The sequence below is a fragment of the Nicotiana tabacum genome, chromosome 15 (assembly GCF_000715075.1).
Source record: "Nicotiana tabacum cultivar K326 chromosome 15, ASM71507v2, whole genome shotgun sequence".
Taxonomy (NCBI): Eukaryota; Viridiplantae; Streptophyta; class Magnoliopsida; order Solanales; family Solanaceae; genus Nicotiana; species Nicotiana tabacum.
In genome coordinates this window covers 45,870,730-45,885,566 of record NC_134094.1, presented here as the reverse complement: position 1 = coordinate 45,885,566, position 14,837 = coordinate 45,870,730, and positions in this window count along the sequence as shown.

The following is a 14,837-nucleotide window of genomic DNA, read 5'->3' as shown; positions in this document are numbered from 1 at the left end:
GAAAGCAGTGGTTCTTATTGAGTTGTTACTTGTTTTTATTTACTTGGTTTCACCGAACTTAAACTGTGCTTAGCTTACTCCATGGCGTTATTACATGTTGTTCCCTATTGCTAATTGTTGTTTGTAGTTTTCTATTGTGAGTATTTTGTTGTTATTTTACCATGCTGAGCTTTATATTGATATTGTTTCCCTATTAAATTCACATTCGTACTTGTACAAGTTGTTAAGTCTAGTAGGTGTCTTGACTGTCCCTCGTCACTACTCCACCGAGGTTAGTCTTGATACTTAATGAGTACCAATGTGGTGTACTCATGCTATACTTTCTGCACATTTTTGTGCAGATCTAGGTACTTTGGAGTTAGTTGATCACTAGCTATATGTTTGGGCTTTACTATGGAGACTCAATGTATATGTGTTGTCACGTTCGCAGGCCTTGGAGTCAGCTTCTAAAATTTTACATTGTACTATTTATTTCTATTCTGGAACAGTTGTACTTAGAGATTTTCTAGTAAACTTAGTAGAGCCTATGACTTATACTACCGGTTTTGGGATGTTATGTGACTATCTTGGATTGTTGGCTTATTATAGAAATTTATGTTCCATGCTTAATAATTATTTTGGTCAAAATCCGTTATTTGATCAGTAAATGTTAGGCTTACCTAGTCTTAGAGACCAGGTTCCATCACGATATCCTACGGAGGGGGATTAGGGTCGTGAGAAGTTGGTATTAGAGCTCTAGGTTCATAGGTGCTATGGGTCATAAGCGAGTTTAGTAGTGTCTCGCGGATCGGTACATAGACATATCTACTTATATTCGAGGGGCTACGGAACTATTAGGAAGATTTCTCTTTTTTCATTCCTATCGTGCGACTTTATTGATCTCGGAGATTGAGCCTTTGTCATTCTATTCTCTGACAGATGGTGAGGAAACAAGCTGTATTTACTGATGACGCTTCCCCAGAGCCGGTGTTGCTAGGGTCCAGGGCAGAGGCCGAGGAGGAGCGCGTGATACAGCTAGAGCACCTGCCAGAGCAGCAGCTGAGGGAGGAGCCACCAGTAGCTCCAGTCGAAGGGCAAGCACCTGAGATGCCTGTTACTACCCCTGCACTTAAGGAAACCCTCGCCCAGTTCTTGAGCATGTTTGGTACTTTAGCTCAGGCATGGTTTATTCCACTTGCACCGTCCACATATCTAAGGTGGGAGAGGAGCACAGACTCCCGCAGCCCGTACCCCAAAGCAGTGGGTCCATGTTGACCAGGTCCCCGAGGCCATACCATTGTAGCCAGTTGTCCAAATTCAGCCTGTAGTTAGGGAAGTAGCATCTGAGGAGGAGCAGCTCAGGCTCAAGAGGTAAAAGAAGTACCACCTGCCTACTTTCAGCAGCTTAGCTTCAGAGGATGCTCATATTTTTCTTGAGGAGTTCCATCGTATCCTCAACACTATGGGTATTGTGGAGATGAGTGGGATAACTTATACTACATTCCAGCTTAAGGGAGCGGCATATTAGTGGTGGCGAGCGTACGAGTTGGGTAGCCCGACCGATGCAGCTTCACTTTCATGGACTCAATTTTTAGAGATGTTCTTGGGAGAGTTTGTTTCCCAGACCGTTCGGGATGCATGGCGTGCGGAGTTTGAGCAGCTGCGCCAGGGTACTATGTCAGTGTCAGAGTATGCCATTAGATTTAGTGATTTGTCAAGACATGCACCCACTTTGGTTTCTACAGTCAGGGAACGATTTCGCAGGTTCATTGAGGGGCTAAATTATGGTATTCGATTCAGCATGTCTCGAGAGTTGGAGGCGGATGTTCCGTTCCAGCAGGTGGTAGAGATCGCTCGCAAATTAAAGGGCATACAGGGTGAGGATAGAGAGAGAGGTCAGGGAGGCTAAGAGGCCTCGTAGACCGGAAGGATCTACTAGTCCCTATTTTGGAGGCAGGGTACGTCATGGTAGAGGTTTTGTGGGCCAGCCAGTTTAGTTTGTAATTCTGGCTTCGCGTGATGTTTTGGATATACATGGGTCTCAAAGTACCTATACCAGATAGCTTCCACAACCACGTCAGTAGAGGGGATGCTTTGAGTGTGGAGATACCAGCCACATGGTGAGATTTTGTCCTAGACTCCAGATAGATGTATCACAACGGGGTATTCAGGATATGAGTTCGTCTCCAGTTGCTGCTATCCCTGCACTGCCAGATAGGGATGTAGGTCAGGCGAGTAGAGGGTTCCCTAGAGGGGAGGCCCAACCCGCTGATATGTTTCTATGGTAGGGCTGAGGCTGTTGCACCAGATGACATCGTTATAGGTATGGTTTCGATTTGTTATGGAGGAGCATCATTCTTATTTTTATTCAGTTATGCTTTTCGAGGGGAGTTCTCCTACATTTCTTCACATATGGGTGAATTTTATAATTTTGTACTCTGTTTATGTATTTACCCCTGTTGGAAGATTCTATGGTGGTAGCCCGTGTCTATCATCTTGTTTTATTCACTATTGAGATCTATGAGACAGAAGAAGCTTTCTGTTACTCATTACCGTAGATTTTGATGTGACTTCTTGATGGTTTGGTCACAATTGTGATTTAGATGCTCTACCGGTATGGGAAGTCTGTCACATCTTGTGACTTTGTTTTGCATAATTGAGTTAGAGGAAGCTTTCGGTTGGCGTGATCTGTATTCTACTTTCGATTCAGAGCTGAATATGAAATCCTCGCATTTTCATGTGGTTTGATATGTTTGAACCGGGATACGCATCGCGGTGGAGTTGTGTTAGGATGAGATCCTTGTTATTAGTTCATATGTTTTGATTCTCCCTTGCAGAATTGATTTGTAGTATGGTGTTGATAAGGAGTTGTGCATGTCGGTCATGTTTGATGCTTCTCTCATATGATTCTCTTTCAATATTTAGTCATATTCGTGTTGTGCTTATTAGGTTTTAGCTTGCGAGGTGTGTGCCTGGGTGGCGTTAGATGTGAAAGTGTTGTGAAAGTTGTCAGTGTTATGAAAGTTTGGAACAAGGTTCTAGATGAAATGAGGTTGATTGTCGGTGCGGGATTTGATTATGGGTAGCCATGGTGGTCAAAGGTGTTGTTATGGGCGTGTGTGTGATATTTTACGTCGTGTGGTTATACCTTGAGGGTGTAGGCATGAGTTGTTGCAGCTGGTTGAGGCTGATACCATGTGTTGATGTGGGAATCGGATCCTTATGAAATGATAGGATTGGGGTGACATAGGAGTCGGGCCCATGTGGATTGGGGTGACGTGGGATCACCCGCGTGTATATGTATGGTGAGCACATTTTGTGATTTGATGACTTCGGATTGATTCTTGGCACGTTCGTGGACGAACATTTATTTAATAGGGGGAGACTGTAGCGACCCGGCCGATTGTTTTGAGAACTAGCATCCCGTTCGGCGTCTTGAGGTCTCGGATAGCTCCATATTATGTATTATGACCTGTGTGTATGGTCGAGTTTGGTTTTTCGGCTGATTTGGGATTGACTTGGAAGAATAATTATTATTTTAGAAACATAAGTAAAAACAGTTGGCTGGCATTTGAATTTTGTGAAGATGACTCTGAAATGATGTTTTAATGATTTCAATAGCTTTTTATGGTGATTTTGGACTTAGGCGTGTGTCCGGATTTGGATTTGGATATCCGTAGGTTGATTTGATGCATTTTGGCGAAAATTCGAAAGTTGGATGGTTTGGAAGGTTGACAGGTTTGACCGGGAGTTAAATTTGTTGATATCGGGTTTGGATTTTGATTCTGAGAGTTGGAATAGCTCTGTTGTGTCATTTGGAGCTGTCATGCAAAATTTGACGTCATTCCGGGTTAATTTGATATGATTCAGCGCGAGTTGTAGAAGTTGAAAGCTCATAAGTTCATAAAATCAATTTTGAGGTATGAGTCATAGTTTTGACGTTGTTTGATGTGATTTGAGGCCTCGAGCAGCTCCGCGTTATATTTTGGAACATGCTGGTATAATAGGACGGGGTCCCGGGGGGGCTGGTGTATTTTTAGACGAGTTTCGAATTTGTTCCCATGTTTTTGGCAAGGCTGCTTCTGGTGCGTTGCACCTACGCATTTTGAAGCACAGATGCGGGGCTTCTTATGTGTATTTTAAGTCACTTTTGCGACATTGAGGCCTTGGAAGGAGCTTCGCATTTGCATATTTAGGCGTTCATGTGCGATGGTCGCTTTTGGGGCTTAGTGATCGCAAATGCGCATGATTCTGCTTTTGCGGTTGGTTTGGGCGCTTCTGCACTATCGCAGGTGCGACCCCTTTTGCGCATGCGCGAGGTCTAGTCTGGTAAGCTGTTTCGCAGATGCGAGCCATCGCTCGCAAATGCGGGTTCGCAGGTGCGTTCCTTGGTCCGCAAAGGCGGAATCTCTAACAGAAAGGATTAAGTCGAGGGTTTGCCCATTTTTATCATATTTTGAGTTGTAGACCTCGGTTTTGGGCAATTTTTGAGAGGTTCTTCACGTGTTAGATTGGGGTAAGTGTTCTTTACCCAAAATTGATTATATTTCATGATTCCATAATTATTTTTATCATTAAATTAGTGAATTGAATGAGAGAAAATGGGAATTTTTGTAAAATCTTTCAAAAAGGTAAAGTGAGGACTTAAAGGCCGACTTAATGTCAAAATTGGATAATTTTGGTATGGTTGGACTCATATCGGGATGGGTGTTCGGATTTTGTGAATCTTGTCAGGTTCCGAGATGCGGGCCTGGGATTGACTATTTGGGTTGACTTTTTACTATTACTTAAAGATCAAAGCTTTATTGTCCAAAATTATTTCCTGTGGTTTTTCTTTATGATATTAAGTTATTTTGGTTAGATTTGAGCCGTCCGGAAGTTGTTTTACAGGAGGAGGTCTCATTTTAGAATATCGGTTTAGCTTCTTCGGGTAAGTATCTTGCCTTACATTGTGTGAGGGAACTCCCCCTTTGGATTTGAGTCGTTTGTGTTATTTGTGTCATGTGAAGGCCGTGTACGCGAGGTGACGAGTACGTACTCGGGCTTATTTGTGGAAATTTGACCGTTTTAGACTCTTAGGTTCTTATGTTAGGTAAAAATTAAGTTGTCTTATCATGTTAAACCCCCCATTTTGCTAAATTCACCCTTACGTGTTTTATTTGGAGTTGATTGATTCATGTTCTACCCTTGTTGTCAAATAAACTTTCATGTGCCTTAATTGAAGTTGTTGCCTTTTTTATTGACATGATGTCTTTTCTGTAATTTCTTAACCTTAATTAAAGTTGTTGTTATCTCTTCCGTAATTGCATAATCTTAATTGAAGTTATTGTTATCTCTTCCGTAATTTCTTAACTTTAATTGAAGTTTTTGTTATCCCTTCCATTGTTGACTTATCCTTATTTGGAATCATTGTTACCTGCTATCTCTCTTATCGTCGTGTTGTACTTATTTGGAAACATTATTACATGTATCCCTTCAATTGTTGAGCTACTCTTATTGGATATCGTCGTAACACATTATCTCTCCCATTGTTGAGTTATTCATGTTTGAACCCATTATTACTTGTTGTGTCTTTAATTGTGAGCTCGTTCTTCCATTTCTTTGTGTTCTGTAATTCTTGTGTTTATTTACTTATCGTACTCTCGTGTTACTGTTGTTGTTATTGTTGTACTCAGTATTGTTGAGCCGAGGGCTATGCGTGGTTGTGGTATTGGAGTTATTTTGAAGAAATATTGTGGAATATGGGCACATGTGGTGAAAGTCATTATTTTATGTTATTATGTTTTTGGCACACGTGGTATTGTTGAAAGGATTGTCGGGGTGTTCACACGTGAGTTGATGTGCTATTGTTATTATTGATATTTGCACATGCGGTGTGACAAAGAGAGCTATATATGTGGGTTTGTGCATGTGGCGAGACAAGACGGGAATATTATTATGCGGGTGCAGCGAGACAAAGCGGGCATTTACTTTATTGTTGTGCACGTGGTGAGACAAGTTGGGCTATGTCGGGGATGATTTGTGATGACTTGTGATGTCCCGGGGGGCATTGTTATTGATGATATTTGTGTAGTGGTGTGCCTACCTTTTGTGAGTTATATATTTTACGTTTTGTTGTGTTTTTTCCGATGTGCCATTCATTGTCTCTACTCTTACTTGTTGACTCGAGTCGTGATAGAACACTTGCACAAGCATACACATAATTAATCACTCACATCGGTTTGAGAAGATGAACTCGGATGTCAAATGATCATTTTCATGTATTCTCGTATACTTGCCTTCTGTGTGAGAGCCGTACTATTAGCACGTGAGTTGTTTGTGCAGTTATGAGTTATTTTTTTTTGCTGGCACGTGAGTTGTCCGTGCAGATATGAGGTATTAATGGTATTGGCACGTGAGTTATCCGTGCAGCATGTGAGTTATTTGTGCGGTTGTAATCTGTAATGCGGGCACAAGATGCCAAGTGATTAGGGTTCTGATTTGGGACCTGTGATTGTGACTACGAGGTTTGGTATCTCGGGAAAATTCTTGAATAAATCTTGTGTGAAAGTGGTGGTTCTTATTGAGTTGTTACTTGTTTTCATTTACTTGGTTTCACCGTACTTAAGCTGTGCTCAGCTTAATCTACGGCATTATTACCTGTTGTTCCATGTCGCTAATTGTTGTTTCTAGTTTTCTATTGTGAGTATTGTGTTATTATTTTACCATGCTTAGCTTTATATTGATATCGTTTCCCTATTAGTTTCACATTCATACTTGTACATGTTGTTAAGTCTAGCAGGTGTCTTAACATTCCTCGTCACTACTCCACCGAGGTTAGCCTTGATACTTACTAGATACCGTTGTGGTGTACTCATGCTATGCTTTCTGCACATTTTTGTGTAGATCTAGGTACTTCGGAGTTGATTGATATCTAGCTAGTTTTTCGGGCTTTGCTATAGAGACTCAAGGTATACCTGATGTCGTGTTCGCAGGCCTCGGAGTCACATTCTGAAATTTTACCTTGTACTGTTTATTTCTATTCCGGAACAGTTGTCTTTAAAGTTTTTCTAGTAAACGCAGTAGAGCTTATGACTTGTACTACCGGTTTTGGGATGTTATGTGTCTATCTTAGATTGTTGGCTTATTATAGAAATTTATGTTCCATGCTTAATAATTAATTTTGTTAAAATTTGTTATTTAATCAATAAATGTTAGGCTTACCTAGTCTTACAGACCAGATGACATCACGATATCTTAAGGAGGGGGATTAGGGTTATGACAAAATCTAACCTCAAATCGGCCCCCGTATCTCCAATTTTTACTCTCCAAAACCATAGCACCCCCCCCCCCCAATTCTCTTTTAAATCACATAGTCTAAGCATAATAATCCATGGGGAAACAAGATCTAACATCAAAATCAAGTAGAGATTACTTACCCTTTAAAGTGTGGTGAAAAACTTCCAAACTTTTGCCTCTAGCCGAGCTCCAAAACTCCAAAATATGGAAAATAGACAAACCCTTGAAATTATAGTCTGCCCAGCGATTTCTGCTTTACCAGACAAAATTGTGTCTTCTGCGAATCTGCTTCTATGGAAAAATGCTTGCTTCTGCAAAATCACTTAAGCCCCTGACCGTCTGCACGTGCGTTCCTATTTTCGCTTCTGCAGAAGTGCTTGTGCAAAAATGACCGTACAGATGCGACATCGCAATTGCGCACCTCTTACGCATATACGAGCTCTGTCGCCCCCATCCATCCTTTGCTTCTACAGCCTGTTGTCCACTTCTGCAGACTCACACCTTCGGACAAAACCTTGCAAGTGCAAAAACACCAGCAATAGAACAGCCAAACAAGATCAAAATGATCTGAAACTCATCGGAAACACACCCGAGGTCCTCGGGACCCCGTCCAATCACACCAAGAAGTCCTAACCGCTTCCCCAAACCTATCCAAAGGCTCAAAACACTAGAATCAACATCAAAACATGAATCATCAATCAAGATCACTCTCTTAAGTTCATTAACTTCTAAACTTCGAACCAATCATCTGATTCGAATCTAACCAATTCGGATTATATCCAAACGTTTCACACAAGTTCCAAATGACAAAACCAAGTTATTCCAACTTCCGGAACCAAAATCTGATTTTGATATCATCAAAGTCAACCCCCAGTCACACTTATGAATTTTTCAAATTTTTAAATTGCCAACTTTCGACATTTAGGGCCAACTTAACCTAGGAACATCCAAATCAAAATACAAGCATAAACCTAAGTCCAAAAACACTATACAAACATATTGGAACCATCAAAATACAAATATGAGGTCGTTTATACCAAATTCAAATCTCAGTCAACTCTTACAACTTAAGCTTCCAACCTAGGAACTAAGTTCTCCAATTCACTAAAAAAACGTTTTCAAAACCAAACCAAACATCTCCACAAGTCACATAAAAACATATACACATACGGGAAACATCAAATAAGAGAACAGGGCTAAAATACATAAAATGACCGGTCCAGTAGTTACATTCTTCCCCTCATAAACAAATATTTATCCTCGAACGAGTTTAGAGTCATACATGAAATGCTGAAAATGTGAGGATTTCTGCTCCACATAACATGCTCGGTATCCCAAGTTGCCTCCTCGACCGGTTTATCCCTCCACTGAGCCTTCACCAATGCAATATCTTTCGATCTGAGCTTCCGTACCTGCCTATCCAAAATGGCCACAGGCTCCTCATGATAAGTCAAATTCTTGTCCAACTGTACTGAGCTGAAATCCAACACATGAGACCGATCCTCATAGTACTTTCGACGCATGAAAACATGGAATGCTGGATGAACCTTGTCATAGGCGAAACTCTGATTACAACCTTGTCACCCACCATGAATGACATATCATATGCCTTCCTATCAGCATAACTCTTCTGCCTAGATCGTGGGTGCGAAGCCTCACCTGAATCAACTTTACTTTCTCCAAAGCATCTCGAACCAAATCTGTGCCCAATAATCTAGGCTCTCCAGGCTCGAACCAACCAACCAGAGAATGACATCGCCTTCCATATAAGGCCTCGTACAGAGCCATCTTGATACTAGACTGGTAGCTATTGTTATATGAAACTCTACTAATTGTAGAAACTTATCCCACGGGCCTCCGAAATCAATAATGCAAGCCCTCAACATATCCTTCAAGATCTGAATGGTCCGCTCGGACTGCCCGTTTGTCTGAGGATGAAATGTTGTACTCAACTCAACTTGTGTGACAAACTCACAATGCACATCTCTCTAAAAATTCAAGGTAAAATGAGTATCGCGATCCGAGATGATAAAAACAGGTACACCATGCAAGCGAACAATCTCCCAGATGTAGATCTGAGCCAATCTCTCTGATGTGTAGGAAGTCATGACTGGAATGAAATGAGTCGATTTGGTCAACGCATCTACAATGACCCAAATGGAATCAAACTTCCTCAAGGTCTATGGAAAACCCACCACGAAGTCTATAGTAATACAGTCCCACTTCTACTCTGATATATCCATCTTATGAGGCAACCCACTCAATCTTGATGTTCGTACTTAACTTGTTGACAATTCAACCATCGTGCAACATGCCCAACTATGTCTTTTTTCTTCTTCTACACCAATAATGATGCTTCAAATCACGGTACATCTTTGTAGTGCCTTGATGAATAGAATACCATAAACTGCGAGCCTCCTCAAGAATCAATTCTCTCAAGTCATCAATATAAGGAACACAGATCTGACCTTGAAGCCTCAATACCCCATCATAACCAATAGTCACCTCCTTATCATCACTGTATTGCACCGTGTACTTAAAGACAAGGAAGTGGGGATCATTATACTGACGTGCCTTAATGCGCTCAAACAAATATGACTAAGATACAACACAAGCAACAACCCTTCTCGACTCTAAAATATCCAATCTCACCAACCTATTGGCCAATGCTTGAACATCCATGGCTAAAGGCCTCTCCGCAGTTGGAATTAAAGCAAAGCTCCCCATACTCTCAACCTTTTTGCTCAAGGCATCTGCAACTATATTATCCTTCGCCGAATGATAGAGAATAGTGATATCATTGTCCTTCAATTTGTTTCGCCCTGTAGTATTGTACGTTGGATTTTGTTGTAAGATAATTGACATCAGTTCAAGGATAAGATTATTTTGAGCTTATAAGTATTATGCTATTTCAAATAAGGGATAAGTAAATCTGTGAAGGTGAGAGGGTAAACATATCAAAGAAAATGAGTTCTGATGAAGGTTGTCAATTTGGGATAAAATATGGTCCAAGCTATAATACCCCGTATTTATAGACTAGTGACATATAAGGTACCACATGACCATGATAGTAGGGTACATAAAATGTGTTAAAAGTGAGTAGTATTTTAAGTAATTTGAGATAATTCTTAATTATATGGATAATTGGATAATTATTAAGTTTAAGTAAGAAATTAACTAATTAATTAAGCATCTTTCGATAAGACTTATGGACCTCAACGTGGCAGCCAAGGAGATCTTGATCAAATACCCAAGTAATGACTCTTAATACATGTAAAAGGTGGCACTTTTTAGGAGATTTTTGGTGGCTAAGTCATCCTAAGTGGGGCCCACACCCAAAGATTAAAGAGAACCTCTCTAATTCACAAATGAAGATGCTCATATCTACTAAGTCACAGATAAAGCTTCAGCAAGAAAGTTCATACGAGATTATCACATAATAGCAACGTGATTTGCTACAAAATTCATACAAGACTACTTAGCAACGCGAGAATTTGCTATTTTAAGGGAGTACGGTGCAATCTTTCTCAAGAATATTGTACGGATTGTTTCCTACTCCGATTTTGCCGTCACATGTTTTGTCGCAATTATCGTGTGTTAGAGTGATTGTCAAGAGAACCGGCTCAGGTATGTTAAGGTTGTCCCTTATTTCCTTTTGGCATGATCCATACGATATAAACGAAACGAGCAAACGCACAACTATTATAAATGACTCTATTCGTAGAAGTACTAGGGGTGCCTATGTTCTTGATTCCCCATGTGATTTATTATTATATCTTCTGTTCATGGGTCTGCGAAAAATAAGTAGTTGATAAAATTTATCCGAAAGGCATATTGATCTTATGACATTCCGAGAATCTTATTAACGTACTTCTTATGCATTTCATTCATTTATATATGTATATTGACCCATGACTAGATGGCGTTATATACGCATATATTATATGTATATGGGATATGAGAAAAGGTTACGGCGTTATATACGCACCACCACCTAATCAGCTGGTATACGTTGATGATTTACCCATAGTGGCCGAGATAATATGATGGGATACCCTCAGAGGCTTGATGAAGTTATGTACGCATATACCTATGCATGGTACGACATTTATATGCATATGCATGACATTATAAATATGAAATGATTCACAGAGCTATTCAGACTTACATGTTGAGTCTTTTACTCCATGTTTCTCTATGTCTTTTATTTACTGATTTTCATTCCTACATACTCGGTACATTATTTGTACTGACGTCCCTTTTGCCTGGGGACGCTGCGTTTCATGCCCGCAGGTCCCGATAGACAGATTGAGAGTCCTCCAAGTAGGCTATCAGCTCAGCGGAAGGTGTTGGTGCGCTCTATTTGCTCCAGAGTTGCTTATTTGGTCAATATGATTTGGACATGTATTGATTAGTATGGCAGGGCCCTGTCCCGACCTTTATGGTATTTATCTATTCTTAGAGGCTTGTAGACATATGTCATGTACGTGAAAGATTGTGTGGCCTTGTCGGCCTATGTTCAGTGAACGAGTGATCATTTTGGTCGTATAGGCCCATATGTCATATGTATAAGTTTGTATTATATGTTGGGTCGTCCAATGGTTAGTATTTCCTCATGTTTTATTCTACTTATCTCACGACAGCCTCTCCGGCTCATTTACCTAGGATAGTATGATACGAAAAATATGTTACGTTGGTACTCGGTTGAGTAAGGTACCGGGTGCCCGTCGTGGCCCATCGGTTTAGGTCGTGAAAAAAGTGATATCAGAGCAATTTCGTCCTAGGGTGTCTACAAGCGGTGTCTAGTAGAGTCTTGTTTATGGGTGTGTTGTGCACCACACTTATAAGTAGGAGGCTACAGGACATTTAGGATTGTCACTCTTTCTTCTTACTCTAGATCGTGTGGTAGATCTCACTTGTAAGAATTCAAACTCCTAAATTCTATTTTATTCATAGTAAGAAGATACCTACATCCAAAAGATAGTTGGTAAGAGATTGCATGTAGTTGTGGAAGAGTTGAGTTAGAGGAACTCGATTTTGTCATTCTTATGATGGATTAATGTGAGGTCTTCAATAGAACATGTGTGTACTAAGACATGTAAGCTTCTTGATAAGGAGCACTATGGCATGAATATCTATCCACCCATATGGTTTAAAGCAATGAGAGAATTACAAGGTAGATACAAGTTTCAACTAGTAGAAGAAGCAAGGTGAAGAAGGGTACGAGGTACCCAATTAGTGAAGATTATCAGTATTTACAATTGAGGCAGAGAAGTATAAGCATTTTGGGTTACCTTCAACAGTAACAAATGTATGTACAATTGGCCACACCGATCTCAGTTATGCCCTATGGGAGCAAACAGATATGGCTTAAGAGAAGGACGGGATATTAGGATCCGGCTGGAGTTAGAGTAACCCAAAATGGTGGATGGATTGTTAGTGTTAGTTGACATTTCCGAAGGATAGTGCAAACATGGTAATGGATCTCCTTATGAGACACCCAGATAGTCACTCTAGAATTGTACAGTCAGATATGAATTCTAGAATGTTCAGAAAATAGGCAGTGGGAATCCTAAAATGATAAATATTATCTTAATGTGGCTCCTGTAACTAGTAGAGAGAGAATGTTAGGCAACCCGATGAGCCAGTGGATGGAGCAAGGGGAGCTAAAGCAAAAGAATGTCGTGTTGAAGTTTCAGAATAAAGTGATAGACATAAATGTTAGCAGGGAAATAAGAAGACAGTTAATGAAGCATTATGAGTAAGATGTGATACATGGATGACAATGGTAGATAAAAAAATGACAGTATTACAGAGTCTATAGTCAAGGGAAGGAAAATATGAGAGGTGATAGACCTTGAGACAACAAAAGAGTATAGGCCATAAAGTCATATCCTCATTTCAAGTAATAAGTTCGTGACTCCAACACGACTACCAGAAGGAAAAGTTAGACCCCAGAATAAGAGAATCACTATGGGTTGGTGAATAAGATAAACTAAACATGAATTAGGGATTGAGTGATTTGATAATAGTCGGCATCATGAGAATTTCAGAGATTGCGTTTTGGCAATAATAGAATGGATGACAGAAGAATAACCTTTAAAGTTCATTCAGGAAAACGCTTCCCTAAAGCAAGCAATGTGAGCAAAGTTAAGCTTAAGGGACTATGTGTTCTAGTTATACTAGGTGTCACCCTCGTGTGTAAGGAATTTTGTTATCCTTGGTACAGAAGGATTACCACAAGGCGAGTAAGGGTCATCGATGATGTGAAAAGATGCCAAAGATGAAGAGGTAAAACATCTATACGTAGATCATCGTAGCACTAAATCTTAGTACTCCCCTAAAGGGGGGAATATAGAGTGATGTGACATTAAGTCAGGATTAAGTGGTTCTAGTAACTATGGAATGGTAAAAGAAGAATGCGATAAAAAAATGAGAGAGGAACGAGATTGCACTTATTCAAATCCCTCAAATATGCTACGATTCTAGAATATTATGCAAACACGACATCAAGGAGAGGAAGTAAGGGTTCCTTCCAGAGATGTTATTGATAAATAAGGAGAGTACGATAAGTTAAGACAAAGGAAACAATCCAAGGAAGATTACGCAGAATATTGATATGAGAATGGGCCAATGAGTAGTTAGTAGTTGATTCAGGAAGAGCCTAGTTATGGCTAGACAAGAGGATACAGACACGTCAACAGATCATGCAAGATAAACATAGTAAAACCCAATATAGTGAATTCAGTCTCGCAGTTATATTATTGTAATACTTGAGATATATTCAGATAAGAGTTGGGGTGGTTAAAGGTGTCGTATAAGTGTTACGAAAATAAAAGAGAGTACCACTGGGAAACAGTCAAAATATCATTTTAGAAGCAACCCTACAAGCACAAGGGCATGGAGGTAAGTAACTACAGATAATTATAGGCGAGGAAGGACATCAAAAATTCAGTCGAGTATATGATGTAATAAGCTCGTAGTTTTACAAGAGTCAGAGGGTCCTCCCTAAGTACTACAATGAAAGACTAGCTGAGGAAATAAGGAAGAAGGCTTCAACCTAAGCATAGTAACTTGAAGAAGAAATGGCCATGTAAAAACAGTCTCACTACAACATTGTATGCACTCCATAAGAAAGTGGCACCTACCGCGGCTAGTGAATGGGAAGTAAAATCAAAAGTAATATTCGAGATCATATGAGTTGCACAAAAATTATGGCATGCGTGAGAACTAAGATAAGCTAAGTATGCATGCAACAAGGGGGTAGAAAGACCAGGAATAGTAATAGCTTACGTTTAAAGAAATATGAGAAGGAACGAAAGGAATTATTCGATCAATGATCCAGAGTTAGTTACGTTATGAACGCACTTAAGATTTTAGAGTATTATCCATGCAGCATATATGTTGACAATCATACAGCCATAGAAGACTCCGGTATAAGTTAAAAGAAAGAATTGAGTCCAAGTCATAGACAAAGGATTGAATCTTTAGAAGATTGTATCATGGATATTCCATAACGCCCATGAAAGGCTAAAGTAATAACTATTACCAGGAGCCGCAGATCGGAAGATTGCTTAAGC